The 23646-nt window shown below is 37.8% G+C and overlaps 1 long non-coding RNA gene and 1 pseudogene across 2 annotated transcripts; both read left to right on the forward strand.

Moving 5' to 3' along the window:
- Positions 1–1780: 1780 nt before the first annotated feature.
- On the forward strand, positions 1781–16195 carry LOC143687939 (uncharacterized). Of its 2 annotated transcripts, XR_013177760.1 has the most exons (4): positions 1781–1872; positions 12434–12499; positions 14608–14749; positions 16067–16195. It is a non-coding gene; the product is annotated as an uncharacterized LOC143687939 (long non-coding RNA). The 2 variants fall into 2 exon arrangements; XR_013177761.1 differs by lacking the exon at positions 14608–14749.
- Positions 16196–19591: 3396 nt separating this feature from the next.
- LOC143682565 (septin-11 pseudogene) lies at positions 19592–20731 on the forward strand (annotated as a pseudogene).
- The last annotated feature ends 2915 nt before the right edge of the window (positions 20732–23646 follow it).

A 23646-nucleotide genomic window follows, 5' to 3' on the forward strand; every position in this document is an offset into this window, starting at 1 on the left:
GAGCTTGAGAAGAATGGCTCGAGGAGCAGTCAAGCCTGGAGGACCGACTGAACCAAGACCCATGCTAAGGGAGGGAGAGTAACATATTCATAGAGCAGAGTTCACTGAAATTGAGAAAGATGAAAAACTAAAGAACAATGTCTTTGTGGTCACACATTTGTGGTTAAATGTTTGTTATGTTTCAGAAATTGTTTGGAATAGGCAGGTGGGGCTCTCCATTTTGCCAGGTTGGGTGAAGTTCAATCAGCCATGAAAAGTTAAGTCAGTTTCAACAGGTCTGGTTAGTTTCCTGCTTTCTGTTAGTTCCATTATTATAGACTCTGGAGGCTCATAAGAAGGGAGCAGGATAACATCATTATATCTGGCTGCTTCCTGCTGATGGGGGAGGGGCATCATGGGGAGAGGTCCTTGTGACCCTGTTGTAAGAACATTGCTTTAGCATGATCTGAGTTGCAGCTTGGAAGATGGTGGTCATTTGTCCAGTGAAAAACTTTTGTAAGAGATTAATAAAGCAGGGAAGGAAAGAGTAAGTTGATGTAAGACGTATGAGCCAAGAGGGGAGATTACCTAGGGCCATAATGAGCTAAGTGAGGCTTGATCCCTGATTTTAGTAGCTAGGTCTCTAAGGCATTGGGCTCCATCTCAGACTAAGTGGGATTGGTTAGTATAAAAACAGCACTGTTCTTGGAGTAATGTACACTTGCCTCCATGTGCAGCTGTTAGGAGGTTGAGCCCACAGCTCTTTTGTAAGACTACTGCAGCTAAGGAGTCTATTGGTCCTATAGAGCTATAAGCTGTTTTGAGATTTCCTGGAGGCTTGAAGCCAGTTGCTGTGACAGGATGGTAAAGCTGTGTAATGACACACCTAGTCCTGCTTTTTTTGTACTTACCCCAGAGAGCACCCCAAGTGTGGCTAGTAGGGGGATTAACTGGATGGCTCTTTTAATTTGGTGGGAGGGTGTGTTTTGGACCAGATTTGTGAGGATAGGGGTTTCAGGTGGAATTAGATTTATTTGTGGTGATAGAAAGGCTAGTATGCATGCTCCAGTCCAGTTGGTGGAGAGACACAGGAAGGCATTTGAACCACATACCCAGAAGAGTTCACATGTGTAGACCAGGCAGGGTAACAAATTAATGCAGGAAACTGGGAAGAATTTACCAGCTCTTCAGTGTTTCATGTTTTCTCTGGTGTGCCAGAAGGAGATAGAATGTCCAAGGTCCATGGCTGTAAAGGGGCTGAAATTTTGTTAGGGCTGTGACATTTGTGTGTGTGTGTGGGGGGTTCTTGTTGCAATATTAAGGTGTTACATTTGGCAAATACCAAAGGTTTTCCCAAGTCAGGTGTCTCTGGCAAGTCTGGGGGGAATCTGGAGGGTATGCGGGGATTTGAGTTTGGCCAAGGATGGTCTTGAAGCCTAGTATATCAGGGTGATGTTCCCTGCCTTGACAGTAATAGCTTCCAGGTTTGGTAGTTTCATTGAGTATGCTGGGGGAATGGGGAGGCATGATCCAGAGGTATGGGTTTCCAGGAATTCCTTTGATCTGTAGCAGGAGTTGGATGTGGGATGTGGGGGTGGAGAAGTATAGGGTAATATTACACTTGGAGGAAGCTAAATTTCCTGCTGGGGTTGATTCTGGGAAAAAGGGATGGAATACGCACAATGCACCTTGATAAGCAAGAATTACATGGCTTTGGACAGGGCCTCGAACAGGGCATTGTGGAGGTTCCATTCAGGAAGACTTTCTAGGAACTTGTTGATTGTGACTCATTTGTGCCAAGCCTCACCATCACTCCACCAGTCTCCTTGCATGAGGTAGTATTCTAGTTGGTGTATGACTGAGGAGTGAAGTCCTGCCAGTGTTGAGAGTCAGGTGGGTAGAGGGAAAGGGAAGGCTTGGTTCACGGTTTGGGCAAGGTGTTGACAGATCCAGCCGAAGCTAAAGAGGAGTTTGATTCTTTGAGGAGGGTGGTAGTAATGTTAATGGGGTTTTGCAAGTATTTGGGCAAGATGGGGGAAAGGAGTGGGAGGGTTAGTTGAGGCTGGGTTTAAAGAATGTCAAAGAGTGAAAAGTATCAAGGAGAGGAGGAGAGCCTGCCCTTTCATGTTTAAAATGAGAAGAAGGATGAATGGAAAGAAAGAGATCTGGGTTGGGGTAAACTCCAGGTAGGTGCCTTGGAGCCACAACTCTTCCAGGAGGTGAACAAGGTCCGAAGGAGTTCTGATGGAAGATGTATACCAGCTTAAATCACTTGAGAGGGTGGAAAGGAAATAGTTGAAGGCAGTGGGGTTTAGGGACATGGGGAGGTGATGGGTGTTCCTTGCTCTTCAGTGATTTTAGGCAGCTGGGTAATTCTCAGGGAGGTTGGTCTTCCCTGAGATCGTATATATCCTGGATATATATCCAGAATATATACGATCCCCTGGTGTTAGTGGACTGGGTGTATTAGTGGTGGTTGTGGGCTAAAGTGCACCATTATATTTCCAAAGAGCTGTCCTGAGGTGAGAGAGGAGAGGAGGAAATAAAGGAGTGGGGAGTGAAGCTGGAGGTATGGGAATTCCAGGAGGTAACAACAGCCTTCTGAACAAAAGTTTAAATGGACATAGGAGTAGGTATTTTTTGGGAAGACAGAGAATTTTTAGGAGCACAATGGGGAGTAGTTTAACCCAAATTTCCTGAGTTTCAGAGGCTAATTTGTTGAGGGTGTTTTTAAGATGGTATGGAGAAGGGTCATCAGTAGGGTTGGGGTTGGTGAAGTTGGCAGTGGGGTTGGGGGAGTGTTTTCCTGGTGCAGCGATGGGTTGGAGATATCAGCCAGGAGTAGTTGGAGAGGAGAGCATGATTTGCAAAGGGAAGGTCTGGAGCGGAGATAGAAAAAGGCCTGGAGATATGGTATCTCAGACCACTTTGTCATTTCGATGGAAGAAGGAGTCTAGTTCATTTAGAATGAGAGGGTGAAAAGTTCCAAATTCTGGCCATCGATGTTGATTGTCTGAATTGTATTGTGACCAGGTCTGAGTTGAGAGTCAGAGGAGTTTAGTTGCCTTTAAATCAGGCGTTAAGCCTGATATTTTTAGATTTTTTGTGAGTCAGGCTAGAGGTAAGTCTTCAGGGTCAGAGGTCCTGGTCCCCATTTCAAGGGAGAGATATCAAGGAGGAAGGCTAATTCTGAGAGGCCAAAAGGTCAGGATCTTCAACATCAGGCAGGGCATTCCTTATCTGGTGAGGGGTAGGAATGGAATCCTCATTTGATGGGGAGGCCATCCCCTACTCTGGCCAGCCAAGGGGACCCCTGGGGTCCATGTCAGAAGAGAGAGAGAGAGAGAAAGAGAAAAACCCACAGGGTGTCTCTGTGGGGGGGGAGTAAAGGGGGAAAACTCACCCACCAGCAATGTCTGAGGGTGATTTTAATCAGTCAGTGGTGGATGCAGTGGCTGAAATGGCAAGGGTCCCCTGATCCATAGGTTTTACCGAGAGAGCAGAGGACCAAAAATTGCTCAGGCTAGGGGTGTGTTGAGAGGACCAATAAAGAACCACTGGGATCCCTGCACCGCTCACGTCTCAATGAGGCCGCAAAATCTGTGCTCTCCTAAGAGAGGGTGGCTTCACGTCACTTTCTGGTGGCCATTTAGCTTATAGTGAGCTCAGAGGGTCACGTGAGTCCTGTGGATCCAGGCATGAAAATGATAGAAAAGAAAAGAAGGTTGTAAAGGGGAAGGGTTTGAATGGAGGGGGAAAGAGCCACGGACTGAGGGTCCCTGCCTTAGTCCCCTCTCAAAATGAATGGAAAGTGAAGGAGTACAGAGGAGGAGAATGCTCAAAAAGAAGGAACAGAAAGACCTCAATGGATAAGGTAAGCTTTATTAGAGAGCTTGAGAGGGATGGCCTGAGGAACAGCCAAGCCTGAGGACCGACTGAACCAAGAGCCATGCTAAGGGGAGGGAGAGTGGCATATTTGTAGAGCAGCATTTGTTGAAATCGAGAAAAGTAAAAAACAAAAAAAATGTCTTTGTGGCTACACGTCTGTGGTTAAATGTTTGGTATGCTTTGGAAATTGTTTGGAATAAGCAGGTAGGGCTCTCCAGGTTGTCAGGGTGGGTGAAGTTCAATCAGCCATGAAAGGTTAGGTCAGTTGAGACAGTTCAGTTCAGTTTCCTGTTATTTTCATCAACTTATGTGATATAACTCAATTTGCTGAGCTTGATAAATATATATAATGTAAAAATATGACAATGTGCTTATTAGGTACAACTTATGTGCCCCAAACCAAATGTATATAGATATGTAACATTGTAAAGCACTGTGATGCACAGTCTACTATAAATGTTAGTATAGAAAGGAGATGTATACTAAAAATACATTAATGACATATCAAGCACTGGAATTTGTTTTACACTTTTTAAATACTTATTCACTTATTTCATTCTTCTTCTGAAATTTCTAACTACCTAAAGATTTAAAGGGAAATTCCAAACTTTTTCTTTCTAATAATAATTCTCTAACATTTTCTATGTGTATATCCAGTAGAAGCTTCCCTTTAGAGCCTCTCAAGTTTTGGTAAGAGCACCTGGAGCTCTTAAACAGATTTGCAATCATTAATTAAACTTTTTCACTCATTATTCGTAAGTATTCAATTGCTTTCAACATTCCTTCAGAGCAAGAGATTGAACTTATGATGCCATCCAGTGAGAATTTTTCCTTTCAAGTGATGTTATCCAAATTAAGAACAATATCCCTATATCAAATTTGCCTCTTCTCCTTTGACTGATATGGCACTTCCCCAGAAGAAAGAAAGAACAGTAATTAGGAAACAGGGAAAAGCCATTTTAATGAGCCACTTCCCCACAGGGCAGGAAAAAGTGAAAATATGAGCAAGGACATCTGCAGTAGAATGTGATAGCTATCATTTCTGTCTTTCTGGCTCTCTTTTCCATCCTTTTTCTTCTAGTAACCTTAACTCCTTTTCATTGGGGCTATTGAACATGCCTGGCATTCAGACGCGTAGCAGCACCTTTCCCACCTGGAACATCCACAGTGACAATTCCTCTGAACAATTTCTGGTCCAAGAGATGGTCACAGGGCCTAGGCCAGGCCAACCGAAGAGTTCTAGCATGGAAAGTTTTACTTTTATGGAGAGTGAGGTCTTAATTCCTTTTTTATGAGAGTTACAAGGCTATAGGACTGGGACTGTCCACAGCCAATTCTCTTGATGTATAAAGGGAACTCATACAAGGAGATAAAGGGCATCAACACATGAAGGGGAATAATAAAAGCATGCATGTGGGACAAATATAAAAGAAACTGACCTCAAGCATTGGGTCCCTAGCTCCATTGTGAAGGCAAGATTCTTACAACACTTTTGTGATGCTGTGAGGACCTAATGTTCTTCCCAGCTCCCAATTTATGTTTAAATTAGTTGAATTGATTTGTTATTTAAATACAAAAAATCACCCTAACAATTTAATTCTAGGAAGTGTGGTGGTAAAAATGAGAGACCCCACAAATGTGGAACCAGCTTGGCCAAGAAGTGTAGGGTGACAGAGAGAATTTATATTTGTAATGTGGTAGCAAAAATAATTGTTATTGTTTGGCCATGATTCTCCATCAACTAGTATAGATGTGACAGAACTACATCAGGGTATTAAAATAAGTTAGTTACCTCTTCTGGATTTTAATGAAGATCTGCCAAAAGAAATGTAAGCTTGAGTCCAAACTGCTTTACATGAAAGCAGAAACAGAAGAGTATACAGCTTAATAAATTAAATCTTGTTCTGCCTAAGACCATATGTTTTAAATGCTGAAATGCACATAATCACATAACTTGTAAAAATGCAAAAACCAGCCTATCTCTACAGAGTTAGTGATAGAAATACAATCCAAATGAGCTAAATCTTGTTCCAATTTAGAAAAATTCAAACTTGGAAAGACAACTGTCTAATATTCACAACTGAGAAAATTTCTAGCAGTCAGGTTTTAGAATGTAGCAGACAGTATTAGCCATTGTTCTTGTCACCCAGCAAACTCTTTTTTGTTCTTTTTTTTATCATCACATGGTTGCGTATTCATCACCATGATTGTTTTTAGAACATTTGCATCACTCCTGGAAAGGAAATTAAAAAACAGACAAACAACTCATACATCCTATACCATTTACTCCTCCCTCTTATTACCAACAGTATTTCAATCTATCCAATTTATTTTACCCCTTATCCACCCTATTATTTATTTATTTATTTTCCATGTTTTCTTACTCATGTGACCATACCCTGGCTAAAAGGAGCATCAAACGATAAGGTTTTCACAATCATATGGTCAGTCACATTGTAAAATCATCTTCAAGAATAAAGGCTTCTGGAACACAGCTCAACAGTTTCAGGTACTTCCCTTCAGGCACTCCAATACACCATAAACTAAAAAGGGATATCTATATAATATGTAAGAATAACCTCCAGGATAACCTCTTGATTATGTTTTAAATCTCTCAGCCATTTTGTCTCATTTCTCTCTTCTCCCTTTTGATCAAGAAGACTTTCTCAATCCCATGATGCCAGGTTCCCGCTCATCCCAGGAGTTCTGTCCCATGCTGCCAGGGAGATTTACACCCCTGGGAGGCATGCTCCATGTAGGGGGGGAAACAAAGTGACTTCACCAGGCAAGTTTGCTTAGAGAGAGAGAGAGGCCACATCTGAGCTACAAAAGAGGTTCTCTGGGGGTGACTCTTAGGCATAACATTAAGCAGGTTTAACTAATCCTTTGTAAGAATAAGTTTCATTGGGGCAAACCCTAAGACTGAGCGCTCAGCCTATTGATTTGGTTATCTCCACAGCTTGTGAGAATATCAGAAATTCTCCAAATGGGGAAGCTGAATATTTCCTTCTATTCCCCTTGTCCTCTGATTGGACTTTGCAAATACTTTCATTCACTGCCCAAATTACTCTGTGATATATTGGGGTATCACACTAACCTGGACAAACAGATAAGATCTCATGTCCTATTCAATATTCTGTGTAATTATGGTGTTCAACTAAACTGACCATACAAGTTAAATTAAGTAATGTGCTACCCAAAATATAAATTTTGCACAAAATAAACATTTCTCCCTTTGGTCTCACACAGAAGTTGAAGTTTTAAAACATGGACCATATTATCCTTTACCCTGTTTTCTGATTCATCTTGGTCCTATCCAGGTCAGCTTCATTCATATCTCTAGTTGAAGTCTGATCCTTTTTTCAAATTTTATTTTTATTTTTTCTATTTTTAACTTTTTTATTGAATACTGTACTATAAATACAAAGCAAAGAAATATGGGCAATTGGTTTGTTTCCATCTTTTGGTGATTGTGAATAATGCTGCTATGAACACTGGTGTGCAAATGTCTGTGTCATTGCTTTCAGCTCCTCTGGGTATATACCAAGTAGTGTTACTGCTGGGTCTTAAGGTAACTCAACATTTAGTTTCCTAAGGAACTGTCAAACAGTCTTCCATAGTGGCTATACCATTATACACTCCCACCAGTATTGCATAAGTGTCCCAGTTTCTCCACATCCTCTCCAACATTTATAGTTTCCTGTTTGTTTAGTACCAGCCTTTCTTATAGGTATGAGGTGGTATTTCATTGTAGTCTCAATCTGAACCATCCTTGGATTCCTGGCATAAACCCCACTTGGTCATGATGTACAATTCTTTTAATGTGTTGTTGAATTCAATTTGCTAATATTTTGTTGGGAATTTTTGCATCTATGTTCATTAGGGAGATTGGCCTGTAGTTTTCCTTTCTTATAGCATTTTTACCCAGTTCTGGTACTAAAATGATGCTAGCTTCATAGAATGAGTTAGGTAGAGTTCCTTTTCCCTCAATTTTTTTGGAAAAGTTTGGGCAGGATCGGTGTTAGTTCTTTCTGGAATGTTTGACAGAATTCCCCTGGAAAGCCATCTGGCCCTGGGCTTTTCTTTGTAGAAAGATTTTTGATGACTGATTGAATCTCTGTACTTGTCATCAGTTTATTGAGCTCTTCTATTTCTTCCTGAGTCAGTGTAGCTTGTGTGAGACCAGGAATTTGTCCATTTCATCTAAGTGGTCTAGTTTGTTGGTGTATAGTTGTTCATAGTATCTTCTTATGATTTCTTTTATTTCTTCAAGGTCTGTGGTAACACATCCCTTCTGATTTCTGATTGTGTTTATTTGCATCCCCTCTCTTTTTTTTCTTTGTCAGTCTTGCTAGTGGCCCATCAATTTTATTGATTTTCTAAAAGAACAAATATTTGGCTTTATTGATTCTTTCCATTGTTCTTTTGTTCTCCCATTCATTTATTTCTGCTTCAATCATTGTTATTTCTCTTCTTCTATTTGTTTTGGGACTAGTTTGCTGTTCTTTCTCAAGTTCCTCCAGGTGTGCTATTAAGGACTCAATTTTTGTTCTTTCTTGTTTTTTAATATAGGTATTTAGGGCAATAAATTTCCCTCTCAGCACAGCCTTCTCCACATACCATAGTTCTCATAAGTTGTATTCTCATTTTCATTCATCTCCAGATGGCTACTGATTTCTTGAGAAAATTTTTTCTTTTACCCACTGGTTGTTTAAGAGTGTGTTATTTGATTTCCATATATTTGCGTATGTTCTCATTCTTTGGTAGTTATTGAGATCCAGCTTCATCACACTGTGATCAGAGAAAGTGTTGATACTTCTTTTAGTCTCCAGTATCTTGGAACATCTAGAAGGAAAACCTAAAATGTTGGAAGTATAACCCATACCAAACTCTGAAATCAGTTCTAAATCTAATTGTGAAATATGCTTTGAGATTTTTTTATTTTTTGTGTGTATATTATTTTCACAATTAAAAAAAATTTTAAAGATGCATCTTGATTAGCTGAAGTAACTCATCAATAGGTAAATATGTTTACAAGGGTTATATGTACAGGGATGGATTAAGTTTAAGAAAATATTTTTCTAGGGGAGTATAGCTCCAAGCCACCACAGACTCTTCACATCTTTCATTTCAAACTCATTTCTTCTCTAGATATTGATGTGACTGATAGTCATGGTTTATTTAGATGTCCAAGGAATAAACCTTAATGTTAAGTCACATTCATTCTCATTTCTTCTTATTTGTTCTCCTTCTGAAATGCACTTTGTCCTCTGTTAGCTAGTTTTCTTTTTCATCTAGACTACCTTTGCCTTCAGTGGTCTTCCTTTCTTAATCTTTTCCCTCTTTTCAACCTATGTCTGCATTACTAGGCCAAAAAAATCTCATCATATTGTTCCTCTTTTTAATACTCAAGTTTGCCTTTTTGATCCAGCTTTTACCATGTAATGTCCAGTTATTTAGTATGGGTATAAGGCCTTTTGCGATTTGTCCTAGCTTACCTACTTTTCCATCCTAATTCCCTGTATATATTTTTCACATAAATAATAATATGACTTGAAGCATATGGTCACATTTAGTTTTATTTAATTCTGGTCTGAGATTTCTCTGGTTATGAAATATATCTTTTTTCTTTTTTCAGTTAAATATATAGTGAGTGAGATTATGTTTTGGGGTCACAGTATATTAGAATGGATAAATGGGGTGTTACAACTAGTTCAGGCAGATTTTTTAAATTGGGTTACTTACATGTACCATACAGTTCTTCCAAAGAATATAATCAGTGGCTCACAATATCATCATATAGTTTTGTGTTCATCATCATGATCATTTTTGGAACATTTGCATCACTCCAGAAGAAGAAATCCATGCATCCCACACCCCTTGACCTTTCATTGGCCACTTGTATTGCAATCTACGCCAATTTTTTGACCCTTATCCCCCCTACTATCCATTTATTGTCATTTTTTTATGCATCTGCCCAAACCCTGGATAAAGGGAGCATCAGACATAAGGGTTCATAATCACATGGTCACATTCTAAAAACTATATAGTGCTACAATTGTCTTCAAGAATCAAGGCTTGAAACTGGAACATAGTTCAACAGTTTCAGGTACTTCCCTCTAGCCAGTCCAATACACCATAAACTGAAAGGGGATATCTATATAATACATAAGAATGACCTCCAGAATAACCTCTTGACTCTGAAATCTCTCAGCCACTGAAACTTTATTTGTTTTATTTCTGTCTTCCCCCTTCTGGTCAAGAAGGCTTTCTCAGTCCCATGATGCCCAGTCCCAATTCATCCTTGGTAGTCCTGTCCCATATTGCCAGGGAGATTTACATCCCTGAGGGTCCTGTCCCATGTAGAGAGGAGGGCAGTGAGTTCACCTGCTGAGTTCAAGCTGATTTATAAAATTCCTTAAGAATTCCAGGTTCTTTTATATATCTGCTGGTGGCTATAGGAATGAGGAAGGTGATGTGGGGTTGTTTTTTCACCTTAATATCCATAGTAATTACTTTAAAAAGACCTAAGAGAAGTGGCACAGAATAATTAGCAATATGGCATCTGTTTAATATCAAGTAGTCTTCATTTTCTCCACAGAATCCATTTCCATTGAAAATCAACTCCAGCCCATAGGATAAGGCCCACTTGTGATTCTGGACTTTGTGTAATTGTGTTCCTTGTGTCCTCAGAGGTTTTAAGGAAAACCTAGTTCCCATATAAATGTCACTACATTCATTTATTTGAGTTTTTTTATTGTTAATTTTGTTTAACTCTGACTTTTTTTGTTAAAGAAATTGAAAGAGTTAGGAAAAGAAGAAGAACTAAGAACAGCTGTTAGAGAATATGACAGTGAATCTGAGTGAAGATGAGGAAATGGTGGGAATCTGACACTTGGCAAAGCAAATTAGAGAAAAAAAGAAACTAAAAAATTCTGCAGTCCATAGAAAAGAATACACAGGGACCCAGAATGGCTCAAACTGCTAAAAAAACAAGTTTTGTATCTTTGCAAAGAGGCATGGCCTATTTCTTCACAAAGTAGATTCCTGGGTAATCATTACTAAATCGAACTTTTCAACCCATATGTGACCATAAGATTCTTTTTTAAAATATTTTTATTTAAGAAAACAAATAGAACACCTAGAACCATAATTAATGGGTATCTTACTGTGCAAACAAAAGTTTTACAGTGATTATTTGGATACTTTTATTTAAATATGACTATGGTTAAGCAAACTAAGATGGCCATACGATTTTACATATTTTATTTTGTTAGTATATGTTAACTTACAAAATTGATTTTGGATCTTTTATATTTTGATTAATTATTGTGTGTTTTCTTGGTCTTTCAAGCTTCAAGGCCAGCAATTTTGGATTCAATCACTTTGCAGTTGTACAAATTAAGATTGTAATTTGTCAATTGTAGAAGCTTAAAGCTATCAGTTAACCTGTTCTTATTCTTTTATTTGTGTTTGAATTAGGACTGTTTTTTTTGCAAGTTACAGAAATATAATTTACAAGTTACAGAAACCTAACCCAGTCTTAATTTAAACCCATAAGGCAGTTTATTGACTGATGAGGCAAAAATCACACTTCAGGCACAGATGCATCAAATGATGTCAGGACTCTATCCATTTTTTAGCTTTCTTTGTTAGAGCATCATCTCTTCAGTTCTATGATGTGTCAGGGGCAGGAAGTGGGAGTCTGTCATATCAGGGTTAGGGCATATCCTTATCCTTGTGACCAGAGCAGGATCCCATGACAGCATACCTGAACCATATGGGGCAGGCAGTCAAGAGGAACAGTTTCCCTAAAAGGAGGACAATGATGCTGGGAAGTTAAGGAAAGGAAATACCTTGATTTTCTAATGGAAAAGGAAAGAAAATACCTTGAAATTCTAGAAATCTACCAATGAATATTCATATATTTGAAAAGACGTTTCATATGATGGCAAATGACTGGGATTGACAGACTTAGATGTTTTTGTATTCCTCTTAGCAGTATTTAGTGTTTAGAAGGATTGCATGTTCTAGTTTCTGTCAGTGGTAAGGAATTCTTGGCCTTCCTTGGCTGTGACAGCACAAGTTTCATCTCTGCCCTTGGTTTAGGTCTTTGGACACATTGCTTAACCTCTCAGCTTCAGTGATCTTGTCCGTACAGTGAAGACAACAATTATTTAACACCCAGCATTTTTGGGAAGAACATAAAGACATAAACGTAACATCATAATATGTTTCACACAATAAAATACATAGTAAGTGTTCATTTTCTTGTGATTTAACAAATCAGGTTGAGGTGTTCATAAACTTGAAAGCAATCCCACATAAAAAATACAGTTTCTTTAAAAAGTGTATTAAAGTGTGGTGTGATGGTGGCTCAGTGGCAAAATTCTTGCCTGCCATTGCCAGAGACCCAGGTTCAATTCACGGAGCCTGCCCATGTTCCCCCCCCCAAAGAAAGAAAGAGTATTAAAAATCATCATAAAAGGCATATTTTCCTTTGAATTTTTAAAAAATATTTCATCAGACTAATTTAAAAAAAGTTACCCTATTGTTTCTTTTTCAGGTTCAGCGGAAAGTTTTGGAGAATGAGATGCGTAATCTTGGTGTTGACATGGATGACAAAGACAATGTAAGTGTGTAGGGATGGTTTCAGATATTTATATAGTTGCATACAACTTTGTTAAAGAAGGCCAAGATTTTTGGTATCTGTGGGAATAAAAGTAGATTTGAAAAATACGGGAGAAAAGAAATTAGAACTTTCAACATTTCTATTGAGATTTATTGGCAAGGAATTTTGTATTGCAGGGGCTCAGTTGATACATACTTCATTAACTAAATGAAAATAGTGGCTTAAATCATGTTAGCTACTTTGTTCTTGTTCCCTGTCAGAGACTATTTCAGGACATTTGTATAAGCAGACTTAAGGATCCTGTGCCATTGGTGCAGAAGGATGATATTTTCACAACTCAGTTTTGTTATTGTTCACCATATGTGAGAACTTTTAGGAAAACTTTGGGCATTCACAAGTGCTTAATTAACAAAATCATCTCTGAGATTGAGGGAAGTTTCCCATCCATTAGTTGAATATTCCATTTTCATTAACATTGCCATTCATGTGAGTTGACTGCAATGCTTTTTTATTTTTCATATTTGTCAATTTATTCTACACACACAGACACACATACACACACGTGCAGCATACATTATCTTCTGTTCCCAAGTTAGTGAAAACTTGGAGAAATACCAAAACAAAAAGGAAAACAAAAAGTCACACAAAAATAAATTAGGTTAAATGTGTTTAATTTGCTTTTCTCTGCATAGGACTTTTTATTTTTCTATTTTCTTTCAAAAATGTATATTTATGGACATACTTTGTGCATATTACATCTACCTTTCATATTTAATTGAGTATAAACTATATAGTTTCATTTTGAGCATTTTGGATTGCTTACAGTTTAAAAACATATTTGCTGTCTCTTTAGAGAAGTTAAGGTTGTTTATAAGAAACATGTAAATCTGTAAAATTGGCATCAGGAGGTGTACGAGTGGTTCAGTGGTAACATGCTCGTCTTCCATGCGGGACATCTGGGTTTAATTCCCAGACCATGCATCTAAAATAATAATAATAATAAATTGGTGCTGAGGAAAAATAAATTGGAATAGAATGTCAAAGAGAATAAATAGATAACTTTGTCATGTACAATTTCTTTACTTGAACCATGACTGATTTTAAGCTTTCTTGTTGATGAAAATCTTGATGGTTTAATTAATATCCAATTAATTATCAAATAGACATGAGATATTACCCAAGACACAATGATTTAGGCTCTCAGTAGTTCACTGGAAGAATCCAGAAGTCTTCACTACCCCATCATTTCTCTGGGAACCCAAAAATTAGAAGACATCTCAAGTATTAATTAGAATTCTTATTGTTTTACTACTATGAACTATGTCTTTGGTTAAAAGAACTTTTTCGTATTCCAAATTAGTTTCTGAGAACAGATTACTAGAAGTGGAATTACCAAATTCAAAGGGGGGATAATTGTATTAAATTCCATTCCAGAAGGATTAGATAATTTGGGTTTTAATCAGTAGCATAGAGTATCTGTTTGCCTACATCCTTATGTACTTGTATGGCTTCTGAATTTTCATTATTTATTAAGTATTGTGCTTAATCACTGTTTACCTCTTTTTTGGGGGGTTGGGAGGGTGAGAAATGCCTGGTCTGAGAATCGACCCAGGTACTGTTTATCTTTTGAGATAGTTTATTATTTCTAGTTTATAGATGAGTTAGCAACATTAGTGGGGTTAAGGGATTTACTTAAATTTCCACAGTCAGCAAAAGGCAGAATCGTGACCTGGCCTGTCTCACTACAGAATCTATCCTCTCAATTACTAATGTGTCATTTCTGTGCTTAATACCAAGGTTGAACCTTCTGTCGGATGTTTATTACTTTGTGTTCATATAGCCCCTAAAATGGAGGCATGAGAGAGAAATAATATATTATGTCTGAAATATAAACTGTGGTGCTAATCTAAAGTTCTAGGTTGTAAGTTGAGCAGTTTTAAAATTGTCAGCTCTTAAGTAAATTTTTAAAAATGAAGTTAAATCACCTTTGTAACATTAAAGCAGCTTATGTCAACTGAGAAAGAACATTTGACCAGTAAATAATCAGAATTTAATTGTGTGTATTCTAAAATCCTTAGTTTATTTGATTTTATTTTAATGATGCCCAGGCCCACTAAGCAATCCAGGTAAGAAGATCTCAGAGTGTTACCAGGAAAAGAAAACGGGAAGACTGTTCCACTTTCTTCTATAGCTCAGAGTCGTAGCTGCTCTTGAACGCCACGTTATTTTTCTGGTCTTAGGGATGTCAAGGTTAGTGTCTGTAAAATGTAATATAGTAATTTTGAAAACCTCTATTATTGGGTGGGCCATGGTGGCTCAGCAGGCAGAGTTCTTGCCTACCATGCTGGAGACCCAGGTTTGATTCCCAGTGCCTGCCCATGCAAAAATAAAAAAAAAAACAAACCTCTATTATTATACTAAAGCTCAGGGTAAACAGCAGCAGTTATCATTTGGAACAGATGAGAAGTGACAGGCAGAGGTTTAAAAGCTATGTATTCCCCATGAAATGTGTGCTTGGCTAGGGTACAGTGGAATGCTCAGCTGGTGAACCATTGCTTAATGCTTTTCTATTGGGGATGAGGGTGGGGATTGGAGGTGAACCAAAGAATGGATTTATGAAATAGGAATAAATACAACCGGGCACCAAGTGGTCTGACCTTAGGTTCCAGCAATTTAGGGAAGTGTTAGGATATGGTACCTACCCAGTATCTGAAGACCCTGGGCCTTCAGTTCCAACTAGCCCCTTACCAGGGAAAAAACTCAGAGTGAGCTATTTGGGGATGGTTTTTTCAAGTTGGTAGCTTTGGTTAGTATCATACAATATAATCATTTATAGGGGCTTTGGGGAAAGAAGTTTTAAATGTAAAATTTCTTTTGCTGTAACTTCTTTTCATTTTGAAAAAATCAAAATTCACCTGTAGGAAAAAGTTTACATATAAAGCTGGCAAGCAGCTTTTTTTTTTTTTTAAAGTGAGTTTTAGACTGAAAGATGCCCATGATGGAAAGGGCACTTACTGAACTGAAAGTGGGAGGAAGGGCATTTTCTTGAGGAAGTATGATATTTCAGGCATTTACACTTACTAGTTAATCTTCATAATAGCCATTATAAGTATTATTATCACCATTGACTAGAAGCTAGTAACTTACCTGAAGTCATGGCCTCATTTTCATCTAGAAATCTGGATTTTAATATTGTTTTTGTCACTTACTAATCAGATGTGATTAGTAAATTTTCATGAGTAGCAGTTGCACATCCATAATTTGTTTAGGAGATCATAAGAACAGATGTACTCTAATCTTCCAGGTCTGAAATTTATCAATTCCTTATATGCATAAAACTTGTGCCAGATGTGATTTTTTTTAAGTCTTCTTTAGCAGATACTCATTGAGTTCCTATTGCTCTGTGGTGGGTTTGAGGGAAAACAGCAGTGAACAAGACTATTTGGGTCTCTACAGAACTTAGCAGACTAAGGACATTAGGATGGACTGTTCTGTGATTATACACAACGGACATTGATTTTTCAGTAACTAAAGTGCTTCATGGTTGTCTTTTCCCTCCCTTTTTAGATGATGAAGAAAGCCAAGACCATGATGAAGAATGCTCAGAAGAAGATGAATCGGTTGGGGAAGAAAGGGGAGGCAGACAGACACGTGTTTGATATGAAGCCCAAACACTTACTCTCTGGAAAGAGGAAAGCTGGTAAAAAGGATAGAAGATAAGTGTCCTTTTGAATTGAAATTCACTGAACTGATTTTTTTTCTTTTTTTTTTTTTTTTGTTTGTTTGCTTTGGTTTGATATGGTTTCATAAAGTTGAAGAAATGATCTATAAACTGAAAAAGGCAATGAAAATAAGTAAGGCACTTGCTGCTTTGCTGGAAATCATGGTTATTTAACTATACAGATGTGAGAAATTTTTATTCCTACATACTATTTCAAATATTTTAAATAGACAGCAATTTCTGTGTTCAATGGTGTTTTGATCGCTTCAGAGTTGCAGAACTGGAAAGACTTACTGATATGATGACACTTCTGATAGAGAAAACCCTTATTTTCTTTGGCCAAGGGAAGCTTTGCTTTACCACACACATATAGTCCTTTTTTGTGTGTGAAAAATATGCCCACTGTGAACTTGGGGCGAAGGCTACCAGAGGCCATGCTTTGTAGGCATGGGAGCAAATTTATGAATGTATTAGAAACCAGCGCTTCAAATACTCTCTTAAATTATTTTCCATTCCTTTATACAATGTATCATTGTGAAACTGTCTTCAATTACTTTATCCGAAGAAAACTTTGAGAAGGTACTTTACTTAGTTCATTTTTTGGTTTAATTATGTAACACTACAGACTTGGGCAAGTGAAAAGGGAGGAAATAAATGACATTTTTTTGTTTTCAAAGAAATATACTTTAAATATTTTATTTTTCATTTTGCTTATAGAAAACAGCAATTAAATCTGGTCTTGTCTTGCTCTAGTAGCCCATTGCTAAAAATTACATGTGTTCAGGAAAATACAAAACACACCTTCAACCTCAACCCCTGAGAATCTCCTGGGAGCCTGTATTCAATTTAAATGGGAAAAATTGTGAGATACACTTTAACCCAAAACCTCCAAGCTGTTTCCTCAAGTGTACTTGTAATAAAGTAAAATGTAGCAAATTGTGAAATAAGTCATTAAAACATCACTTTCTGACCACATTGCAGTTCTTAACTGTTGCTTTGTACACAGTAATGTGAAACTGTTATCAAAGTCCTCTTTGCTTTCACTTAGTTTACTTTTAAAAGTACATATGGGTATGACATTCTCTTTTTGGAATATAACTTGAGCCTTTTCTGTAGATGGTTGTGTTAAAAATATCATATTGTACATCTGCCTTATACCATGTGCAAAAATTAATTCAAAATGAACCAAGGACCTAAATGTAAGAGCTAAAATCATAAAATGGTTAGAAAAAAACAGGGGAAATCTTGTATTAAGAATGGGCTCTTAAATATGACACCAGAAGCATGAGCAACTAAAGGAAAAAGTAGATAAATTGGACTCATCAGAATTAAAAACTTTTGTTCATCGAAGGAAAACTTACCAAATGGGAGAAAATAAATGGAAGTCATGTATCTGATAAGTGTTTAATGAGCATATAAAGAACTTTTACCTCTCAGCAACAAGAAGACAATAATTACCCAATTAAAAATGCGCAAAGGACTTGAATAGACAGTCCTCCAAAGAAGATATTCAAATGACCAAAAGCACATAAAAAGATGCTCAATATTGTTAGCCAGTAGGGGAATGCAAATCAAAACCACAATGAGATATGAATTCAGACCGATACATGCTTCAATATGGATGAGCCTTGAAAACTTTATGCTGAGTAAAGTAAGCCAGAAGGAACAAAAACTGTATGATTCCACAAACATGGAATTTCTAGAATAAGCAGATTCCCAGAGAAGGTTAGAGGTTGCAGGGTCTAGAAATGGGAATGGGGAGTTATTACTATTTCATAGAGTTTCTGTTTTGGATAATGAAAAAGGTTTTGTAGTGAAAAGTGGTGATGGTTGCACAATATTGTAAAAGAAATTAGTGCCATTGAAATTGTACACTTAAAAACGTTATAAGTGGGGTGATGTGATGGTGGCTCAGCAGGTAGAATTCTTGTCATGTCGGAGACCCAGGTTTGTTTCCTGGTGCCTGCCCATGTGGAAAAAACAATAAAAGTGTTTGAAGTGGCAAATTTTATGTTATATATGTAAACACAAAGTCTTATTGAAGGTTTTTGATGTAAATTTTCTTACATACATACACACTGAAAAAAAATTATATTAAGACATTCTCAAATTCCAAGAGATTTTGATTTTTGAGGAAACATTAACCAGGAGAATCATCTGCAGTATATGCTTGCAACTGTTGAATAAAGTAATAAAGTTCTGTTTAATGTAGATTTGATATCTTGGAAAAAGTCCAAGTGAGAGGTTGAGACCAAGAAGAGAACTAAAGCAAATATAAAGGTTATTTCAGGCCTCCAAAAGGTGATAAAGAAAACTAAAGGCATTATCAATAAGGAGTGAAATATAAAGCTCTTTGTCTACAAGTAGTATATTATTTAATTTCTTATTTAAGGATACTGCTTTGAAAGAGGAATGAGCTTGTTTTAGACATCTCATCATTTAGACTGCAGTAAATTAAGGAGCACATGTATAGAACCTGTATTACTCAAACATAGTGAAGCTCAGTCAATTATAAAACCAGCCTGAGTGGGCCATTGAAGGCATTTTTTAAGTCTCAGGGAAGATAACCTAGTCCTTGGGCTTTTGCCAGAGCAAAATAGGTGTGGTGTCTCAGGCAATCATTGGATTCTGTCTGCTACTCTTGGTGCCCACAGAACTGACTGTTGGTTTCTTCAACTGGGAGTAAGTATAAGTATGAAAATTTTGCCACCAAGATATAAATTTCTTATTATTCTTGTGTAGTGCCTGAGAGTTAAAAATGTACTTCTGATCATTTGTTTTCTTCTACACTTTTACTCCTGTACCTCTGTCTTTTTTCCCTTGCCTTTTATACCCACATTTCCACAATGTTTCTATCCTTATTCCATGGTAAACAAGTTTCCCTCTACCCTTAACCTCTTTGATAAAAAATTTTAGTGGCAATAACTGTTTTGACAAACCCTTCACCATCTCCCCTAGTTGTAATTATTTCAGTTTTCTACTTCCTCTAGAGTCATTATTAATCATATTTTCTCTAGTCCATTTTTCAGTGCTGTTCATATCCAATAGATAAGAGTTCCGTTCTTCTATAATTTAAAAAAGTCTCTACTATTTATGCATGTTTTCCTGAACTGTCTGCAGACATGATGCCCCTTTACCTGAATGTGCTTGGAGTGTGTAGTGCTTTTAAAAATACATTTTCTTGGCAGTCGGAGCCAGAGCTGTAACCTCTGGGTGCGGCAGTGGCAAGACCCTCTGTTTCAAAAAGATAAAAGGATGTTAGGAACATTCCGTGTTTCATCAATTTCTCTTTGGTTTGTCCAGAAAAGAAAAAGGGAAATATGATTCTGAAAGCAAAATAATCTTATTTTGGAAAAAGTGAAGAGCTTTGAAACTTGTCCCTTTCTGGCCATATTGGATTTGACAGTCTCCCTGACCAGCTGGTCAGCAAGTCTCCTTCTCAGGTATTCTATTTCAACATCCTGTGTGGTGAGACAGGTATTAGGAAATCAGTGCTAATGGAAACTGTCCAACACCAAATTTGAAGGTGACCCAGCTACTAACAATGAAATAGGTGTCCAGTTAAAAGCCAGAAGTTATGAGCTTCAGGAAAGCAGTGTACAGCTGAAGTTAACCATTGTTGACACCATGGGGTTTGGAGACACGTAAAGATGATAGCTATAAACCAGTAGTGGAGTATATTGATGCACCGTTTGAGGCGTATCTGCAAGAGAAATTGGAGATCATACATTCTTTCTTCAACTACAAGGATAGAAGGATCTATGCCTGTCTCTACGGAGATTCACTGAAATCCCTGAAACTGGTCACCATGAAAAAGCTGGACAGTAAGTTGAACATCATTCTAATAATTTCAAAAGCTGACACCATTGCCAAGAATGAATTACACAAATTCAAGAGTAAGATCATGAGTGAACTAGTCATCACTGGCATCCAGATACACCAGTTCCCTGAAGATGAAGAAACAGTGACAGAGATTAATGCAACAGTGAGTATCTGTTTCCCATTTGCAGTGGTCAGCAGCAAAAAATGGCAAAGGCCAGGCAGTAATTTTGGGGTACGGTGCAGGTTGAGAATGAAAGCCATTGTAATTTTGTGAAACTCTGGGAGATACGGATCTGAGTGAACATGGAAGACTTGTGAGAACAGACTCACACTGAACTGTACTGGCACCATAAGTGTAAGGAGGTGGGCTTCAAAGACATGGATCCTGAGAGCAAGCCCTTCAGTCTTCAGCAGACAAATGAAAGACAACAGAGTGAATTCTTGGGAGGACTACAGAGGAAAGAAGAAATGAGACAAATGTCACTGTCTGTTCAAAAAAAATTGAACTCAAAGATACAGAGAAAGAGCTTCACAAGAAGTTTGACCTAAAATGGGCACACCAAGTAGAAAAGAAGAAAGTGGAAGACAAGAAGAAGCAGATTGAGGAGGAGGTGAATAAAATTTCCAGAAGAAAGAAGCATCTTATTAACAACAGTCCTGGGCCCAGCAATCTGGGACTCAGAAACTAAAAAGGCAAGGATAAAAAGAATGCAAGCTTCACATAAAGCCTGGCAAGCCGAGGATGTTCCTGCATTCACCACTTTTTGCAGTAATGCTGTGTCTTTGCCATCTGAGTCCTTTCATTTTATTTGTTTACGCTTCTCTAAATACCAATAACTATTAATTTATTTTACTAAATGTTTTTGGGCAGTGGGAAATAATAGAACAAAGGAATGACAGCAAAACTATGTGCAGCTGGTCTTTGTTCCTGGAAAGCAAATGGTTTGTTATGTCTGTTTAAAACAGCAGCAGGAGCCATGCCTGTTATTTCTATGTTGCTTTGGACTGGAGGAAGGAGGGTGAAATGCTGTTTGTATGTCTGATGTGAAAACTTCTCATTGCCTCAGCAGCTTATCTAAAAACCAGGGTAGCCACCACAACAACTTGCATTTTCTTGATTATTCATCTCAGTGATTGCAAAATCCCTGAGCTCGCCCTGTCTCTTCTCCATACCTGCTCCAAATCAAGGTAGATCTGGGTATAGACAGAAATGTGGGCAAGTAAGTACTGTATGAGTTTTTTTCATTTTAATCAGTAACATTATTTGGCTTGGGCTTGTGTGCCTGGTTCAGACTGTTTTCTCTTAATAATTTAAAACTACATCTGAATCCCTGTCTCTCACATCTTGGCTAATGTGGAGTGGGAAGACTGTCACAAGAAAACTTATGACTATATTCACTTTTTCTAGTGTAACCTTGATCCTTTCACAGAGATCCATGCAACGTTCTACAAAGGACAATGTTTCCTCAGTCTACTTACTCCCCCTAAGAAAAGGAATCTTTATAAACATGCCTAAAATTTGTTCTCACTAGGTTGGGTAGGGAGGACATAATGATCAATTCCAGGATATCAGTACTACTTCTAATAAAATTTTTAACTAACCAAGAGAAGAAAATTTCCAGAAATGTTTCAAATAGGAAATTTGAAATAAACTTTGTCATCTGCAGCACAAATTTGAGGGGAAAACGGGGAAGAACACAACACAACCCATGAGTCAGGAAAGTAGAAATGCAAGTTTACATATGGCTTCTATACTTAATCCTTCAATATTTGGCAATAAAGGAAAGAAGAAATAGATCAGCTAGCTTCTCAAATCCAGTTTTCTTGGAATTTTCCTCACCATTATTATCTTTACCTGTCTTCTCTGTCCAAGGCCCATTGAGGTAGTGCCTCAGAGCCTCCGATTTCAGGGGGAGAACTAACCTGTATACTACGAGGTTAACCATACGTGGAATAGAAAAAGGCATATTTATTTAATCTTTTCTGTACCTGTTCCTTCTCTATTAAAAAGATCCTCCCAGCTTTCTAACTCTATAGTCTCCTTTTTCTTACTTGAAAGGATATTTCTCAAGACCCAATAATTCATGCCTGCAACTTCCTTTTGGCCATCATTATTTATGAATCAAGTAAGTAGGATGGAATCTAACCCAACCACACACACCCACATTTTTTTTCAATTAATGTCTTCCATAGATTGCAATGAGGATTTATTTTCTTCTTTTTCTCCTCAGTTATAGTCTTCAGAGAAAGAAGGAATGGTCTTCCATGAATTTAGACTTAATTAGGCCAAGTAAGGAAATAGTTGTTGAATCTCAGAGTAAGCTAGCATTAGTGATATAAAGGCAGCTTTAGGAGTTATTGGACAAGGTGTTATTGTATATCTGCTTTTTTGAATGATTTTAGTCTGAGGCTTGTTATGGAGCAGCCAAATCTGAGATGCTGATTCTAACCATCAACTGAATACTCACATCATGTTCTTGTTCCCACCAGTGTTGAGCATTTTTGTGCCATATGACAGAAAATACACTTGTAAATGGTTTCTGCCTCACTAAAACCTTATTAAAATGAGCCTATCAGTGAAAGGTATCCAGTGCCTTTTTTTTTTAAACATGGGCAGGCAACAAGAATCGAACCCAGGTCTCTGGCTTGGCATGTGAGAATTCTGCCTGCTGAGGCACTGTGGCCCACCCCCAATGACTATTTTTTTAAATATCAAAAAACACCAAACAAACACAAACATTCTTAACTTTTGATCATTTCATTCTACATATATAATCAGTAATTCATATCATCACATAGTTGCATATTCATCATCATGATCATTTCTTGGAACATTTGCATCTATTCAGAAAAAGAAATAAAAAGAAAACAGAAATAAATTTAAAAATACCATTACCCCCACCTCTCCCCCTCACTGATCCCCAGCATTTCACTCTAAATTTATTTAAATGTTTGTTCCCCCATTATTCATCTTTTTTCCATATGTTTTTCTCGTCTGTTGATAAGGTAGATAGAAGGAGCATCAGACATGATTTTCACAATCACACAGTCACATTGTGAAAACTATATCATTATACAATCATCTTCAAGAAACATGGCTCCTGGAACACAGCTCCACATTTTCAGGCAGTTCCCTCCAACCTCTCCATTATATCTTGACTAACAAAGTGATATCTGTTTAACGAGTAAGAATAACCTCCAGGATAACCTCTTGACTCTGTTTGGAATCTCTCAGCCATTGACACTTAATTTGTCTCATTTCACTCTTCCCCCTTTTGGTTGAGAAGGTTTTCTCAATCCCTTGATGTTGAGTCTTGGCTCATTCTAGGGGCTTTCTCAGTCCCTTGATGCTGAGCCTCAGCTCATTCCAGGATTTCTGTCTCACGTTGCCAGGAACTCCCACACCCCTGGGAGTCATATCCCATGTAGACAGGGGGAGTGTGGTGAGTTTGCATGTTGTGTTGGCTGGAGAGAGAGGCCACATCTGAGCAACAAAAGAGGTTCTCTTGGGGGTGACTCTTAGGCCTAATTTTAAGTAGGGTTGACCTATCCTTTGTAGGGTTAAGTTTCATATGAACAAACCCCAAGCTCAGCCTGTAGCTTT

The sequence above is a fragment of the Tamandua tetradactyla genome, chromosome 1, assembly GCF_023851605.1.
Source record: "Tamandua tetradactyla isolate mTamTet1 chromosome 1, mTamTet1.pri, whole genome shotgun sequence".
NCBI classification, from domain to species: domain Eukaryota; kingdom Metazoa; phylum Chordata; class Mammalia; order Pilosa; family Myrmecophagidae; genus Tamandua; species Tamandua tetradactyla.